The sequence below is a fragment of the Scyliorhinus canicula genome, chromosome 13 (genome assembly GCF_902713615.1).
Source record: "Scyliorhinus canicula chromosome 13, sScyCan1.1, whole genome shotgun sequence".
NCBI classification, from domain to species: Eukaryota; Metazoa; Chordata; class Chondrichthyes; order Carcharhiniformes; family Scyliorhinidae; genus Scyliorhinus; species Scyliorhinus canicula.
Genome location: NC_052158.1, coordinates 81853889 through 81867318, shown reverse-complemented (window position 1 = coordinate 81867318; position 13430 = coordinate 81853889). Strand labels below are relative to the sequence as shown.

At 44.4% G+C, this 13430-nt stretch overlaps 1 protein-coding gene across 6 annotated transcripts in view; it reads left to right on the top strand.

The window, feature by feature from the left end:
• The first annotated feature begins 1698 nt into the window (after nucleotides 1–1698).
• The window catches only part of gigyf2 (GRB10 interacting GYF protein 2), a 230498-nt gene continuing 218766 nt past the window's right edge, over nucleotides 1699–13430 (top strand). For 4 of the 6 annotated variants that reach the window (XM_038816241.1, XM_038816239.1, XM_038816240.1 and 1 more), the window contains exon 1: nucleotides 1704–1811. The gene's annotated coding sequence lies outside the window, so the exon portion shown is untranslated. Of the gene's footprint in view, nucleotides 1812–2783; nucleotides 2802–13430 lie in introns of those variants that run through there. The other 2 variants (XM_038816236.1, XM_038816238.1) reach the window with 2 other exon arrangements.

The following is a 13430-nucleotide window of genomic DNA, read 5'->3' as shown; positions in this document are numbered from 1 at the left end:
TGTGAGGTCTTGCACTTTGGAAAAAAGAATAGAGGCATGGTCTATTTTCTAAACGGTGACAAAATTCATAATGCTAAAGTGCAAAGGGACTTGGGAGTCCTAGTCCAGGATTCTCTAAAGGTAAACTTGCAGGTTGAGTCCGTAATTAAGAAAGCAAATGTAATGTTGTCATTTATCTCAAGAGGCTTAGAATATAAAAGCAGGGATGTACTTCTGAGGCTTTATAAAGCACTAGTTAGGCCCCATTTAGAATACTGTGAGCAATTTTGGGCCCCACACCTCAGGAAGGACATACTGGCACTGGAGCGGGTCCAGCGGAGATTCACACGGATGATCCCATGAATGGTAGGCCTAACATACAATGAACGTCTGAGGATCGTGGGATTATATTCATTGGAGTTTAGGAGGTTGAGGGGAGATCTAATAGAAACTTACAAGATAATGAATGGCTTGGATAGGATGGACGTAGGGAAGTTGTTTCCATTAGCAGGGGAGACTAGGAAGCGGGGGCACAGCCTTAGAATAAAAGAGAGTCACTTTAGAACAGAGATGAGGAGAAATTTCTTCAGCCAGAGAGTGGTAGGTCTGTGGAATTCATTGCCACAGAGGGCGGTGGAGGCCGGGACATTGAGTGTCTTTAAGACAGAAATTGATAAATTCTTGATTTCTCGAGGAATTAAGGGCTATGGGGACAGAGCGGGTAAATGGAGTTGAAATCAACCATGATTGAATGGTGGAGTGGACTCGATGGGCCGAATGGCCTTACTTCCGCTCCTATGTCTTATGGTCTTATGGTCTAACACCAGGTTAAAGTACAACTGGTTTGTTTCGAATCACTAGCTTTCGGAGCACAGTTCCACCTGATGAAGGAGCTGTGCTCCGAAAACTAGTGATTCGAAACAAACCTGTTGGACTTTAACCTGGTGTTGTAAGACTTCTCACTGTGCCCACCCCAGTCCAACGCCGGCATCTCCACATCATGAAGCCCCTGAACATCGACTATCACACCTGGGAATTACTAGCTTGCAAAAGAGGGAAATGGAGACAGCTTCAGCCTTATCTTATGTCCATTTCATAGAACATTCTGGAAAGGAATAAAATGTGTGATGCATCAAAGAAACACAAGAACAGAAGAAATAAGAGTAGACCACATGACCCGTTGAGCCTGCTCGGGCATTCAATGCGAACATGGGCTTGAACTGCACTTTCCCAGCCACTCTGAGAGATACAGAATTCCACATTCACATCCCTTTGATTGAAGTAAAACTCTCATCTCAGCTCTAACTGATCGGCCCCTTATTCCGAGACGGAGCCCACAATGTTTAGACTTGCTGAACAGATGGAAACAATCTCTCAGTGCCCACCCTGTCTAACTCCTTTAGAATCATGCATGGCACGAGAGGTCAGCTCGCCACAACCTTCTCAGGGGCACTTAGGGACGGGCAATAAATAAATCCTGGACTTGCCAACGAACCCCTGCATCCCTTGAATGAATTTTAAAAAAAGACAGATCTCCCCTCATCCTTCCTCCAAATAAATCGGGCCTAATTTGCTCGGACTCTGCAAGTTAAGGAAGCTGAATTTTTGAACCAAAGTGACTGACCACTAATGAATGAATGAATGAAGGAGGTGATTGATGCTGCTGCCCGGCGCATGCGCACAGCCACCGACCGAGGCCGCTCAGCATCCGGGGACGTGGAGCTGGGACCTGGGTCACGTGACGTCTATTATTCCGCCATCTTGTCGCCGAGGAGAGTAGACGCGCTGAGAGTGAGTCTGCGAGAACCCTTCCTGTTCGCGATTTAGCGCAGGTAAGGGACTGGCACAACAAGATACGACAGCCCGCTCCTCCTGAAAGCATTGTTTCCACTCCGGGACTGACCGCCGTGCCACCCCCAGCTGCTCCTCCTTCCTCCTCACCTCCCTCTCACCCCGGCCGACCCTGTCCGAGGGGGAGGGAGCCAGCCAACACCAGCACATGGCGTAGCCCGAGAGCCCGAATGCTGAGCTGGCCTGGCCTAGGCCTCTCACCTAAAGGCAGGCCCCGCTAACTGCCCCTTTTCCTCAGGGAAGCCTCCCCCGAACATGACCACAGCGGCCTCCTCAAGCAGGCTTTAGGAACTGAAGGTGCTTGCGGCCAGCAGGCTGCCCTGTTGATGCCACACTGTCCCCTCATCCATTCGCCGTTTGCAATAAAAAAAAGGGTGCAGCTCCTGGCTGGGTTAAATTCCACTTGCTCTCCGGGTTACAGTGAAGTTCAGGATTGATCATATTTAGTGTTGAGGAAGGTCTTCCAGGAGTTGCTCACCTCCAGCACCAAAAGTGGGGTTACTGGGATTGATCTTTCTGTCTTATCAGGAGTGTTTTTGAACGACGAGAATCTGTTGTAATTTATAGGCACTGAATCATTATAATATCTGCGTGTTTTGAATGTTCACACACTGATGTGCTTAGTTCCAATATCCATTTGGAAGATGAGGAAATGGAATTCGTTCTTTTTGAGGAATTTCAAATGTATTCTGTTCCATTTACTTAATTTTCTACACTGTCCAAATCTAGTTTGGCATTCATCACTTTGACATTATAATAAATATTGTGCTTTCACATTAAACATTTCTCCAAGCAATGATGTCACAATTGTTGCCAGTCATCAAATTGTTTGCATTGTTGTAATAGCAATTCCAAGGTGCTTGGTTAAACTTCTTTAGCATGTTGGGTTGAACTTCATTGTTCTGGACTCCTGACGTACTGCTTGACATTGGTCTTTAGTATGTGTCATTCACCTGCCTAACAATGCTTTGGTATGAAGTTAATCATGTGGATATTTTCAGTAAATAATTCTGTTTCTATGCGATTGGATGTTTTGTAATATCTGATGCATTGTGTTGCATGATCTCCATGTAGAAACATATAATAATACACAATTTCATTCACTTTCAGTTCTATAACTTATTTTGTGACAGACAGATGCAGTTGCTTAAGATTTTGGAAATCATGCTTGTGTATAAACATGTAAAACATTGTAATATGTAATTTTCATGAACGTTGCCATATTGCAGTTAAATGTTTGTTCATAAATGGATTTGATTATTAGTAATTCTTTAACATTATTGTACATAGCTACACTCCAAAATTATTTCCCCTATGTTGAGACTCCTTTACTGTTTTTTGAAAGTTTGTTTATTTGTTCTAAGCCCTATTTTCTCGGTGTTTCTCACCCTGCCCATTATCTGTTCTTAGCCCTATTTTCTAGAAATTTCTCATCCTGTCTTATTACTATATATTAATAAAAAATAATGGAATAGTTTTCAACAGCTGACAACTCTTAATACAAGAATATTTGAAAAATGAAAAAATGAAAATCGCTTATTGTCACAAGTAGGCTTCAATGAAGTTACTGTGAAAAGCCCCTAGTTGCCACATTCCGGCACCTGTCCGGGGAGGCTGGTACGGGAATCGAACCGTGCTGCTGGCCTGCTTGGTCTGCTTTAAAAGCCAGCGATTTAGCCCAGCGAGCTCAACCAGCCCCTGACTAATATGTTGCTGTTTCTTGTTACTTTTTTGATGCTTTCTTGCAAGCAGTGGACATCATCCATTGCTGAAGTTTAGTTGAAGTTGTGAATGGGGTAATGGGGCTTTGGGCAGCAAAATTCATTCATGATACTGGAATAGAACTGCACAATTTCACAGGATACTCTTTGCTAAATGTATGCTTTGAGGGCTTTAAAACACATTAGTGGACAAACTTGAAGTAATTTTTTTTGATCAACTAAAGGAAGAACTTGAATTTACATAGCATTTCATGATGTCCTTAGGACATTGTAAAGCACTTCAGAGCTCATGAATTGCTTTTGAAGTAGATGAAATAATTTAAATTTTTAACTTTCTCTACTGTAAGGAGTAAAATCACAGCTTTAATCGTTCCATAAAACTGAAGTCCCTTCATTCTATCATTCTGTGATATGCCTGCTAATTCTGGTAAATCTCTGCATCCTCCAAGAGTGCAATTTACTCGCGTCTGTTCGGACTTGAATTTTTTTTTTAGTGTGGAGATCTTGGGTTGTTATCAAATTACGCATATTAAATTTCATTGCATCTTACAGCATAATTCAATCTTGATAAAAGGTTACGCAGTTGAGAAATACACTTGCATTAGGTTTTCTGTTTTTATAACCTTTGGAAAGAATGTGCCATACTTTTAAGCTACATGTTAAAATCCTTCTTAGTTGTAAACTTTGTGTATGGCATGTTGTGTTGTGATTAATCAGGGGTTACATTAATAAAAATTAGTCACAATGTTCTCTAAGGCAGCATAACCATGGTAGTTTACTATGATTCCAGAAGAAAGCAACTTTGTAAACGGCTGCATTTTTTTCAATGCTTCCATTTGCCATATAGAAGCCCTAATGTAATTTCCCCCTAGAATTATAACTCGTACCGTAATACTTTTTCCTCCAATATCCTATCTGTACTATAATTTATTTTCAGAGCATGTGTCATTTGGGACCTGAGATCTACCTTTTGCCTCTTGCACAGCAGCTTATAAACACCCCAAGACCTCCCACAGGAGCATTATAAAACAAAAGGTGATACTGAGTGACATAAGGTGATATTAGGGACAGGCGACCAAAGGCTTGATCAGACAGGTAGATTGTAAGCTGTTGTGGTCTGCCAATAGGCAGCCCGGTGTTCATTTCTCTATGCCATACAGTTCTGCACTTGCCTCTTCAGTTAGTCATGGAAGTCTCCCATTTTCAATTTGAAGTTTTCCAACATCATTCTTTCTCCCTCTTTGTATACGTCCCCCTAAACTTTCTTCAGTCACCTCCTTCAAGTTCTCATGCCTTAGAATATGGCCACTCCAACCTTGTTGCCATTTATTGGTACTCACGAATGATCTTTCCTCCTCCACCATTCTGAGAGCTGCTTCATTGATCTTGTGCCCTCTCCAACTGACCCACTCCATCCTTCTTCAAGACAACGCTTCATAACTCTCCATTGTTGGATATCTGGTTTTCGCAAAGTCCATGCTTCAGCCTCATGCAACAAGGCAATCCAAATCACAGTTTTGATAATTCCTTTCTTCTGATCTCTACTCATCCCTACTCATGTTGACCAATTCTTTGTTTGGAGAAGGCGTTATTTGCTGTTACTAGTTTAGCTCTGACTTCAGTATTTGGTAAAATTGAATCTGGTGTGGCTTGAAATGGGGTGAGACAAGGCTTTCTACTGTCACATTAACAACGAACATCATTTGTGATAATGAGGGGTGGCGTGGTAATGGGGAAATAAAATACTCGGGTTCGGGAGCTCTTAATAGTTTTAGCTTCCTGGAGATAATTGGGGAGGATTAGACAGGATTTGTAAAGGGCAGACACATTAGACGACTCAATGTAATTATGATGCCAGCGGAGAGGCACGAGGCTGAGGTGGTAGTTGCCATGGGCGGGGAGAATGCTTTCGACCGAGTGGAGTGGAAGTATCTGTGGGATATTTTAGGCAGGTTTGGGTTTGGGCAGGGATTTGTGGAGTGGGTCTGGCTACTGTACCAGGTCCCGGTGGCAAATGTAAGAACTAACCGAGTTCGGTCAGAATACTTTAGTCTTTGTCGGGGACAAGGCAGGGATGCCCGCTCTCCCCATTACTGTCTGCCATGGCCATAGAACCCTTAGCAATGGCTCTGAGAGCAGCGAATACCTGAGGGGAATAGTGAGAGGGGGGGGGGGGGGGGGTGGAGCACAGGGTCTCTCTCACTATGCGGACGATTTGCTGCTTTATATCACGGACCTGGTGGGGGGGATGACCAAAATCATGGAGGTATGAGGAGAATTTGGGTGATTTTCAGGCTATAAGTTAAACATGGGAAAAAGTGAAATGTTCGTGATTCAGAATGGGGGCAGGAAAGGAGGCTGAAGGAGCTACCTTTTAAAGTGGTTGTGAAGAGTTTTAGGTATCTGGGGATTCAAGTGGCCAAGGATTGGGGACAGCTTCACAAGTTGAATTTGGGCAAAGCAGTGGATCAAATGAGAAGGGATTTTTGTAGATGGGACATGCTCCCACTGATGCTGGCAGGGAGGGATCAGACGGTGAAGATGACTGTCCTTCAGAGACTGCTTTTCTTTTTTCAGTGTCTCCTGATTTTTGTCCCAAAGACTTTTTTCAGAAGTATTAATATGGCGATATCGAGGTTTATATGGGTGGGTTAAACCCCGAGAGTAAAGAGGGTGCTCCTGGAACTGGCACGCAGGGAAGGGGGATTGGCTCTCCCGAGCTTTATTAACTATTACTGGGCTGCCAATGGTCAGGAAGTGGGTAATGGGGGAAGAGTCGGTCTAGGAGCGGATGGAGGCAGCATCCTGCAAAGGTACGAGTCTGGAGGCTTTACTGACGGCGCCCCTGCCGTTCTCGCCGGCATGGTATTCCACAGGTCCTGTGGTGGTGGCAGTCCTGAGGGTGTGGGGGCAATGGAGGCAACATATGAGACTGGAGGGGACGTCAGTGTGGTCACCGATCTGTGACAATCACCGTTTTGTCCCAAGGGGGCTGGATGGGGGCTTTAAGGTATGGCAGCGGGCAGGGATTGAGTGGTTTGGGGATCTATTCATCCAGGAGGGCTTCCCGACCTTGGAGACATTAGTGGAGGAGTTTGACTTGCCGGCAGGGAACGGGTTTCGGTATCTTCAAGTACGGGACTTTGTACGGAGACAGGACCCAAGCTTTCCTCGCCTCCCCCTGAGGGGACTACAGGACAAAGAGCTGTTAAAACGGGTTGGTGGTGGGAAGGTTTCGGACATATACAGGGAATTGTTAGAGTGGGAAGATGTCCCTATCAGAGAGGTGAAGAGGAGTTGGGAGGGGAGCTGGAAACTGAACTGTGGTGGAAAAAGCCTCGAAAAGGGTAAATGCATCCTTGTCCTGTGCTAGATTCAGCTTGATTCAGTTCAAGGTAGTCCACAGGGCCCACATAACGTTAGCCCGGATGAGTAGGTTCTTCGAGGAGGTGGAGGACAGATGTGGGTGGTGTGGGGGTAGCCCGGCCAACCATGTTCATATGTTTTGGGCATGTCCGAAACTGAGGGAATTCTGGCAGGGATTTGCAGATGTTATGTCAGAGGTCCTGGAAGGTCGGGTAACTCCGAGTCCAGAATTGGCAATATTTGGGTGTCGAAAGATCCGGGGGCAAAGTGGAGGAGGGAGGCCGATATTCTGGCCTTCTCCCTGGTGGCCCGGAGACGGATCTTGCTGAGATGGAGGGACTTGGAGCCCCTGAAATTAGGAGTGTGGGTCAGCAATATGGTAGAGTTTCTCAGTCTGGAGAAAATCAAATTTGCTTTAAGAGGATCAATACAGGGATTTGCCTGGAGTTGGCAGCCGTTCATCAATTTCTTTAACAAAAACTGAACGTCAGCAGTAAGGGGGGGGAAAGGGGAAAAGAGGGGGGGGAAAGGAAAATAGGAGGCATGGTAATGTTATAGGGCAGGAGAAGTGGGGTTGTGGTTTATTGTGTGTTATTTTAGGGGGCATTTTGTGCATCGATTCGCGCGGTTTTAGAAATGTCACTATGTTAAATTGTGAAAATTACAAATGCTTCAATGAAATATTTAAAAAAAATAGTTTTAGCTTAGCTGGGATCCAGAAAATAAGTTCTGTGGTCAACTGTTAATGGGAATGGAGTTGAGGGTCCAAGAGGTGGGTGTCATAGAAAGGATGAGTCCAGATAAAGCCAGGTGGAAAATGGATAGAATAAAGAAAAAGATTCAAGTTAGGGCTTGTGTGGAGCAGTAAGAACATTATGGAAGGTTAGGCCTGGTGGGTAGGTGAAGGAAGAGAAGTGGGAAAGACAAGTGTGAAGCCACGCTGTCAAATGCTGCCTTAATGTCAAAGGCAGTTATTCTCACTTGCAAATTAAAGGGAGAAATTCCAGATCTTGGGACCTAAGCAGTGGGTGATCAATTAAAATTGCAGTGTTTAAGAGGCCAGGATTAGCTGATTTCAGATATGAGAGTATTAGAGGGCTGGAGGAGATTACATCAGGAGAAATTAGGCCATGGGTGGGTTTTGGGGGCAAAAAAGGTTGATGATTTTAAAGTTGAGATTTTACTTAACTGGAAGCCAATGTCGATCGATGATTGGGACTTTGTGCATGCAAGGACACAGGCAGCAAAGTTTTGGATGGCCAAGTTTACGGAGGTTAGTTTGTGGGAGGTCAGCAAGGAGTGTATTAAAATAGCCACGGTAGCAACTGCATAGATGAGAGGTTTGTAGCTGAGGCAGGAGTGGAGTGAGGAGATGGTAGAGGTGGGAACAGGTGATTTTAATGAGGTACAGATCTGTTGTTTGGAAGCTCATCCTGGGGTCCCATATGATGCCAAGGTTGCAAATGGTCTGGTTCAACCTCGAGACCGTTGCCAGGGAGAAGGTTTGACCAAATGCAATTAATTTCTTTTCCCAATACTAACTAGGAAATTTCTGCTCATCCAGTAATGGATGTCAGATAAGCTGTCTGATAATTTAGCACTAGTGGAGTGGGAAAAGTTGAACTCAGTCCCACCTAGCTGGATGACAAAGGTAATGCAGTGGAAGAAGATCGTCCAGTCAATCGCCATAGGCTGAAGACAGGCCAAGATGGATGAGGAAGAATTATTTTATTGTCATAGTCTCAGGATGTAATTTAATAGTTTGTTAAGAGCTGTTTTGACATTAACAGAGACGGAAACCAGGTTGGAAGATTCAAACATAGAACAGTGCAGCACAGAACAGGCCCTTAGGCCCTTGATGTTGTGCCGAGCTTTGTCCGAAACCAAGATCAAGCTATCCCACTCCCTGTCATTGTGGTGTGCTCCATGTGCCTATCCAATAACCGCTTGAAAGTTCCTAAAGTGTTCGACTCCACTATCACAGCAGGCAGTCCATTCCACACCCTAACCACTCTCTGAGTAAAGAATTAGGGCAGCACGGTAGCATAGTGGTTAGCATCAATGCTTCACAGCTCCAGGGTCCCAGGTTCGGTTCCCGGCTGGGTCACTGTCTATGCGGAGTCTGCACGTCCTCCCCGTGTGTGCGTGGGTTTCCTCCGGGTGCTTCGGTTTCCTCCCACAGTCCAAAGATGTGCGGGTTAGGTGGATTGGCCATGCTAAATTGCCCGTAGTGTCCTAAAAAGTAATGTTAAGGGGGAGTTGTTGGGTTACGGGTATAGGGTGGATACGTGAGTTTGAGTAGGGTGATCATTGCTCGGCACAACATCGAGGGCCGAAGGGCCTGTTCTGTGCTGTACTGTTCTAAGTTCTAACCTATCTTGGACATCCATCCTATATCTCCCACCCTGAACCTTATAGTTATGCCCCCTTGAAACAGCTACATCCACCCGAGGAAATAGTCTCTGAACGTCCACTCTATCTATCCCCCTCATCATCTTATAAATCTATTAAATCGCCTCTCATCCTCCTCTGCTCCAAAGAGAAAAGCCCAAGCTCCCTCAACCTTTCCTCATAAGACCTACCCTCCAAACCAGGCAGCATCCTGGTAAATCTCCTTTGCACCCTTTCCAATGCTTCCACATCCTTCCTATAGTGAGGTGACCAGAACTGCAAACAATATTCCAAGTGTGGTTTCACCAGGGTCATGTACAGTTGCAGCATAACCCCACGGCTCTTAAACTCAAGCCCCCTGTTAATAAACGTTAACACACTATAGGCCTTCTTCGCTGCTCTATCCACTTGAGTGGCAACCTTCAGAGATCTAGGGACATGAACCCCAAGATCTCTCTGTTCCTCCACATTCCTCAGAACCCTGCCGTTGACCCTGTAATCCGCATTCAAATTTTTCCTACCAAAAGGAATCACATCGCACTTGTCAGGGTTAAACTCCGTCTGCCATTTTTTTCAGCCCAGCTCTGCATCCTATCAATGTCTCTTTGCAGCCTACAACAGCCCTCCACCTCATCCACTACTCCACCTATCATGGTATCATCAGCAAATTTACTGACCCACCCTTCAGCCCCCTGGTCCAAGTCATTGATAAAAATCACAAATGGCAGAGTACCCAGCACTGACCCCTGTGGTACACCGCTGGTAACTGGTCTCCAGCCTGAAAATTTTCCATCCACCACCACCCTCTGTCTTCTTTGTGACAGCCAGCTACTTATCCAATTGGCCAAATTTCCCTCTATCCCACACCACCTTACTTTCTTCATGAGCCGACCATGGGGAACCTTATCAAATGCCTTACTAATGACATCAACTGCTCTACCTTCATCTCCACACTTAGTTAGCTCCTCAAAGATTTGCAAACCATAGAGTTCCAACAAAGATGGGCAGATTTGGGGGGGTTGCAACACATTAAAGGACTTTGGAGGGGAAAGGTAGAATGGAGATGGTGGTAGTTTGCAAGCACAATGAGATCAGGGATCAGTATTTTGATTAATTTAAAGGACAAATTTACACAGAAAATCTCATTCTTCTCGACCTGCCAACCTGGTTGACCATACCATCTCTCTGATACCCATCCTTTTGTTTTTTTTCTTCCTACCCTGGCACTTCATGGATCTATCTTTTGCCCCTCCTACTTATTAAGTGTGGGGGTGGGGTGGAGTGTGGCACTGTGGTCAGCGCTGCTGCCTCACAGCTCCAGGGTGCCGGGTTCAATTCTGGCCTCAGGTGACTGTGGAGTTTGCACTTTCTCCCTGTGTCTGTGTGGGTTTCCTCCAGGTGCTCCGGTTTCCTCCCATTGTCCAAAGATGTGCATGTTAGGTGGATTGGCCATGCTAAATTGCCCCATAGTGTCCAAAAGGTTAGGTTGTGTTCCTGGGTTATGGGGATAGGGTGGAGGCATGGGCTCAAGCAGGGCGTTCTTTCCGCGTTCTTTCCAGGGACCAGTGCAGACACGATGGGCCGAATGGTCTCCTGCACTGTAAGTTCTATGGCGCTGTGGTGGGTGGAATGTGATCTTTGCATTCCAGTCTGATTCTGGAATGGTGAGCACTTTTAGCCATGAGAACTAGACCTTTTTTTTGATCCAGTCAAAAATAGCTATGTGCGATCAAACCAGTTCCATAATCATCTGCGTGAGAGTTTTTCAGTAACTTTGATGGCAGTTTTGTTGCTTAGGTTTCATGGCCGGGTTGCATTTCGTGCCACTTAACATCTGAGGTATTTGTTTAATATAAACGAGCATCAAAGTATGAAGTACCCAAGTGTTGCTACCTGAGTCAAAACACAAGTGCCTGTAAGTTTTCACTTGTTGAATTCTGACGGGTATTGTTCTTCAGATTTTATATTCTCCAGTTGAAGAACTTTGTAGACTGCTAATAATCTCCAATGCATCATAATATTGATATATGGTTTGAATTTGTCACATTTATAATTATGCTGTCACAGATTTCCAGTCACTGCTTATGCTTATTATGTTACCTTCCATTGCTGCGAATTTTGTGATGTTCTGCGTGGATTTTCCAGCAGCAGGGGAAGGTTTGTACAAGCCTGCAACATGAATACCATGTGATGAACTGCACAGGTAGTAAGCTTGTAGTTTCTAGGCTGTAACTAATTAGATGCAACTTAAATTTAATTGCCTGCATCCTCTCCTCCTTTAAGATGCCCTTAAAGACTAACTCTTAGAGAGAACTTTGGATAACTTGTTTGAATGTCTCCTTCTTTGAAGTGGTTTTAGTGTTTGTCTATCTATGCTTGTGAGAAGCAGCTTGATGCCTTTTACTTAATTAAAGGTGCCCTATAAATAGAAGCTGTTTTCTATTCGATTTGTATCAAGAGCTTCTGCACTCGTGGCTTCTTTAATTGACACCATCACCGTTTGACTCTCCGAAGGATCCATCCATGTTCCCATGCGTTCCACTCTCCACTTTTGCCCTTTGCTATCCATTTACATGGGGCCATCTTCCACATAATTCATCTGATACCCAGCTCTGTGTTTCAGTTATTGTTCCATTGCCTTTATGCTGTCAGACAACGAGTCCGACATCCCAGTCGTGGATCAGGTGCAATTTTCTCCAGCTAAGCTTTGGGGAGATAGTAGCTATTCTCTTTCCCCAGTGAAAATTATGTACACTGATAAAATCCACCTTCCCAGCTGTTGTCCTGGACAGTTTGTCATCTCAGTATGCTTTTCAGGCCTGGGCTGAGCTATCCTTCAATGGTTGTTTACTTGTGATCTGCCTTTCCTCAACCGTGTTGACTTCATTTCACTTCAATATTTAAATTCTCATCTCCAGGCTTAAATCGCTTCATGTTCTTGACCCTCCTCTCTAATCTCGTCCAGCTCTACATTCCCCCTCCAGAACGCCACCCTTCTTGCACCTTTGGTCAGCAGTGTTTCAGTCACCTAGTCCTGTGCTATTAAATTACCTTGTGTCAGCTGTGGTTCAATTGGTAGCACACTCCCCTCTGCATTACAAGGTTCCAGGATCAAGTCCTTCTCCAAGGTTTGATCACAAAAATTGAGGCTGACTTTCCAGTGTCGTACTGAGGGAGTGCTGCCCTATTGGAAGTGTTGTCTTTCAGATGGGACATTGAACTGAGTCTGCCTGTTTGAGTGGGTATAAAAGAGCCCAGAACACCAATTTGAAGAAGAGCAGGGGAGTTATCCCTCAATCAACATCACAAAACAGATTAACTGGTCATTATTGCATTGCTGTTTGTGGAAATTTGCTGTGTGCTAGTCGGCTGCTGCATTTCCTATATTCCAACAGTGACTACACTTCAAAACTACTTCAGTGACTGACTGTAAAGTATTTTTCAGGCCTCCAGCTGTTATGAAAAGCAGGATATAAATGCAAGTCTTTTTTCTTAAACCTCATCTTATCTTAGGACCCTCCAGAAAACTCATCTCTCAGTTGTGGGTTTTATGAAGCACCTTGGAATTGTGTTCTATGTTAAAATCTTTGTAGAAATGCAAATTTGATCAATTAACATTTGATTCCTCTGTATTGTTATTAGAATTAGAAACAACAATGTGGCAAACTGTGTTGTAAATTCAAAAATAGCCATACTGCACTTATTTCTGGCTTTTGTATAAAATGGTGTTATTAATCTTGAAATGAAGTAACCATGTGCAACTTTTTACTTAATTTTACACAATGTACTTGACCCAAAGCTTATGGCAAAGTACCCATGTATAGTATAGTAAGAAGTCTTACAACACCAGGTTAAAGTCCAACAGGTTTGTTTCAAACACGAGCTTCCTTCCTCAGGAAGGAGCTGCGCTCCGAAAGCTCGTGTTTGAAACAAACCTGTTGGACTTTAACCTGGTGTTGTAAGACTTCTTACTGTGCTCACCCCAGTCCAACGCCGGCATCTCCACATCATGTATAGTATATACCTTGCATATTAGAGTATGTTGGTCGGGATTGCTTGTCATGAACTGCACAAACCATGTTACATAGCATGTACAATATAACTTTATTTTAATGGATAACT